This window comes from Rhipicephalus sanguineus, chromosome 11 (assembly GCF_013339695.2).
Source record: "Rhipicephalus sanguineus isolate Rsan-2018 chromosome 11, BIME_Rsan_1.4, whole genome shotgun sequence".
NCBI lineage: Eukaryota > Metazoa > Arthropoda > Arachnida > Ixodida > Ixodidae > Rhipicephalus > Rhipicephalus sanguineus.
The window spans coordinates 145,168,324-145,173,000 of record NC_051186.1 but is presented as its reverse complement, the minus strand read 5'-3'; the positions used below and the strand labels follow the sequence as shown (position 1 = coordinate 145,173,000).

Here is a 4,677-nt window from a genome sequence, read left to right as displayed (position 1 = left end):
AAAGTCGCCTTCAGCAATATGTGGCCTGCGAAACGAGGCCCCATGCAACAGTTTTTCCTGAGAGACAGCCGCGCATCTACAAACCTTTTCCTTTGTGTTTTGCTAATTCATTCTTGGGAGACAGAAACACGCCTTAGCCGCCATGTTTTTACACCGCATATACGTCAGTGGCTGCGAAGTACCAATTAAATATTGATAATTTGGTTGAAATCAAAGAAAGTATCCAAAAAGTAGCCAAGCAGCAAAGGCAGTTTTCCTGCTACCATCTGTCTTCAAAAGTAGCCAAACTTTCAGAATATCGATGGCACTTTTGCGTCCGCACCCAATCAGGTCGAGGTTTTGACGTGCTGCCATCGCGCCATGTCACTTGTGCGCGGGTGTGCGTGTGTGTGTATACGTGTTGAGGAGGGAGAAGGGGGTGGGAAGGTCATCGCCTATTGTCAGCAGGGTGCTCTGATGCATTACTTACTTGAACCCTGCTGTTAGGAAAAGGGTGGCGGTTTCTCCTTCAGCCCACAAGGGAAAACGGCTCAGCGCAGCGGGGGAGAGAGCAGGGTAATAGAATAATGAAATAGAGCAGCTTAGAGCCGGGTTTTCGTCATTGTGACAAGGTCGCATCGCATTAAATTTCTAGCCAGTCGCACTCATGAAAATACTAGTATTGCGCTATGAAGGCACATGGGAATAATGCGACAGGCGACGTTAGATTAGCGGGTCCAAGTCGACTAGCGCGAAGCATATGAACACTGACGAGTACCATTAGTAATTGCGGGAACGAACTTGCTGTGGACTGCCACCCTGGCTTAGCTGCATCGACAGCGCCCTTGAGGCAGTTGCCGCAATGGGTGCTATAGTCACCACGACTTTTCGGCACAGTAAGTCAAATCCCCAGCTGACGCCGTCACAATTTATGACATCAGTGCCAGTCGGTGCGTATACCTTAAGACGGCGTCGCCGTGGCAGCAGTTGTTCTTCTGGTGCCGTGAAAAGTCGATTTACTATTACGAAATAGATCTTTGCTTTAGTGTTGTTCCTTTAAAATACCCCTAAACCACTCCGAGTTCAAGGACGACAGAGTAGTTTCTTTCGCGACTTCACTACCCCTGCTACAGGGGCCGTCTCCACCTCACCACTTATTTCTTCAGAGAACACGTGGACAACTTCAGCACTAAGCGTTGAGCGTATCAGGATTTTGCGCTTTTCGCCTACACGCTGTTTCCGCTTGCGCAGTGTAAAACGCACTAAACGATGTGAAATCAGTTCATCGCGAGCGATACTCATGCGAGAAAAGGCAGGACGGGCATGCGACTGTGTGGCAAAGCAGGGTTGGAGACTATGTACAGCTGATATCCTTCGTGCATGGACCAATCGCGAGCTCATTTCCTCATGACGTCACGTCAACAGACTGCCAGCGTCACGAATTGTGCCCAAAAGACGGAAAATGCCAGAAAATAATAACACGCTTGTTTGTATTTTCAGAGGCTGTTAAGGGGCCTTTAAACTTCCTCGCTGCACATGCATCTCCACATTGTGCTCATTTTCCTTTCTCGTTTATTTCTGCACATCGGACACATCTTCACGTCATCCCGGTAAGAACCGAGGCGGCCGTAATGCAGCTGTCGCAGGTGTAACCCATCTCCTTGTCCAAGCGCACGATGCTGTCGGGACTGCACAGATTCTTGTACAGCTTTCGGATGCCTGTGCGAAACGAACATCAACAAACAAGAACTAAGACACACTGAAAAACTTTTCAGTGAAATCTTGCGTTTCTACTGTTAACTTTTTACATACGAGTTCTCCTCGAAATGCATCCACCCATCCTAGTATCCTATTGGTCATCTCGCGGTGCCCATGAGAACACCGTATTTCTTTGTTTTTTTTATATATGCGGGAAATGGGAGTAATGCACAGCGCTTACGCAACGCCTTTCCTCCCACATCGCCATGTCAGTTATTGCGCCTAGTTTTCACACCGCCGATGCTGGTCATTACAAAACATGTTATATGACAAACGCTACTTCATCGGCCAAATGTGCCCTTGCGTCGGTGCAGTGGTCACGGGGATCGACTGCTGACCCGAAAAACGTGGGTTAGCTACCGGCCCTGGTGGTGACATTTCAGTGCAAGTTAATTAAAGGACTGCGTGCTGTGCTGTGCCTGTGCAAGGTTAGGAACCCCAGGTGAACGAGATTATCCCTCCCCTACAGGCGCGCCTCACAAACATGTCGCACTTTTGGCGCGTATAATCCCAGAAATGGATATTATTGTTATTATTTAACCACCGCTGACTTAATGTTCCTTTGGTACCGGGAGGTACGAATAAATAAGAAATAATAAAATTTTAATAACTAGCGCTTTTGAAGACAGCACATGTAAGAAGAGCGCAACAGAGGTCTAGCGAAGAACATACACACAGCGCTGTGTGTTCCTTAGCTAGTTCTGCTTTGGCTAAATGATGCTAGGTTGCGGACAACTCCGCCTTCAAAATCGGCTGCTGTTGTGAGCTCATAATAGCTTATGAAGTACAAAAAAATGACGAAGTTTGCACTAAGTCGTGCAAGGCTTGAAATGGTGAAGCTGAACGATTCTGAAGTCGAATATGGTGGCTTCTAGGTTGTTTCTAGGCTTTAGCTAAGCGATGCCAGGTTGTTTCTAGGTCGCTTCTCAGCGCAGACAGGTTCGCGTTAAACCAAACCCAGTCACTTGGCTAGTTCTAATCTGTTGCCTGTGCTTACATTTATTGTGTCATATGAACATGCCCATCTTTCCACTCTTTAAAACGCGTTGACATATAATATGGCAGGCTTGGTGGCTTGTCGAAAGGGAGATGTGTCTGCAATATCGCGGCACTCTGTAGTCATAGCTAAGCTGTTGGAAGTAAATCCAGAGCGTCCAGTTGACTTCGGCGTTTTGTGGGCCCACTCCGCTGTCTTAAAGGAGTACTGACACGAATTTAAAAAATTTCCGGATTGTTGCTATAAATAAATATACTGGTGTCGAGAAACCTAAAACGAGTATTATGGTGCGTAGGAATGCATCGCATATATTTTATTTACTGCTACCTTAAAAAGACATTTTCGGTTTCGAAATCGTGGGGGCGATTTCTCAGTGACGTTTCAACAGCAGTGTGACGTCACGGGGATACAGAAACTCGCGACGTACTAGCGGCAAATCCGTCATCTTCTCGCGGTGCACGTAAACAACGATGAGTGAATTATCGTCCAGTGATCCTCGGACAGTGATTTCAAAGATTTAGGCTGCATGCAGGACGCAGAACTCGCAAGCTCGTGGGAACAGTCTTGACTAGTCGGGATAATGTCCATTGCAGTTGGGCTGGTTTTTAGAAGCTCAGCGACGAAAACGTCAAAGTCAAATAAAAATACTTTATACGTGTTCTCCGACTCCCTTTTGTGGACAGCGTTGACACTGCATACCAAGGAAACGAAAAATGTCCTTTTTGCGATGTCTCAAATTCGTGTCAGTACTCCTTTAAGTAATTCACGCCACGTGAACTGCGCAAGAGCAGCCGATAAGCAACAATGAACAGGAAATAGGGACAATCAACAATGAAAAGGAAATAAGGAATAACTATAAGAAGACACGAACTTTGAGAAAGGATTAAAAAATACTCCCGAATGAATCAAGCACACATGTGTCAGCATGGGTGTCTATTAATAACGACCAACTTGACGCAACATGAACGGCATTCATCGACGTGCTGCAGGCATATTCATTAATTATTTCATGATGTATATGGCAACAGTAAACTAAGTGAAATCCTAATATCTTTTTTTTTATGTGGTTGTGCACAGTGGTGCCTTTCCCCTCGTTCTGCCTGTCTTTTAAATGTTTTGTAGGAAATACTCACAGGTTGCCTGATGCGATCCGTAGCAGGGGCACTTATTGCACGACAAGGCGACGAACCCGTAGGCGCAGTACTCGTTGAGAGCGCATTTGGGGGCCTGCGAAATAAAGTACGCGCGTGACACGTTATTGCGCCGATACCTGCGCGTTGGAACACTCGAAGCGGGTATGACCGCGTTGGTCAACAGCGGTTCTTTGTGCGACGCGTTAAAAAAGAAGAGAACCAAAAAAGGCGTAATTCAACTCTGGTTTTTGTGGACGTGTAAGCGATAGCATCTCTGAATTTCCATTGAACGAGTGCGACTTTGACTTTATAACAGTGAGTATAGCCTATAGCCGGTTACAACCTGGGAATAAATACAAGCTCCACTCACAAACGTCATTGTCCCACGCATAGCGAATTTGCACGGGCGTTCCAGCCAATCACATTTGCTCATTTCCGTGACGTCAAGCACTTTGCGCGTGTTTCAAATAGTCGCTGTTCCCATACAGACACAGATTCGTGTCTCTGGTTTTAAGTCGCAAACTTGAACATCTTGGCAAATTTCAGTAGGGATTACGGCGTCACTGCTTCGCCAAAAGTCATATTTTAGGCAAGAATACCTTTAGTTTCTTCGCTATACATGGTATTTGCATAAGCAGAGAAAAAGTAGATAGGGTGGGGAAGGAAACCAGTTTGCATGACCCTCTTACGTAGGTGATTGATAAGGGCGCCGTAATGCGCGGGCGGGGCTTGTCTTTATTCTTAGGTCGTAAGCGACTATAGACTGCCCGAGCCTTGACAACATTCATCGACAGTCGCCGTAATATTGCC

At 46.4% G+C, this 4,677-nt stretch overlaps 1 long non-coding RNA gene across 1 annotated transcript; it reads right to left on the bottom strand.

Moving 5' to 3' along the window:
- Positions 1 to 1,554: 1,554 nt before the first annotated feature.
- Positions 1,555 to 3,957, bottom strand: LOC125756331 (uncharacterized). Its single transcript, XR_007414381.1, has 2 exons — positions 3,868 to 3,957; positions 1,555 to 1,698 (listed from the first exon to the last, which is right to left on the bottom strand). It is a non-coding gene; the product is annotated as an uncharacterized LOC125756331 (long non-coding RNA).
- Positions 3,958 to 4,677: the final 720 nt, after the last annotated feature.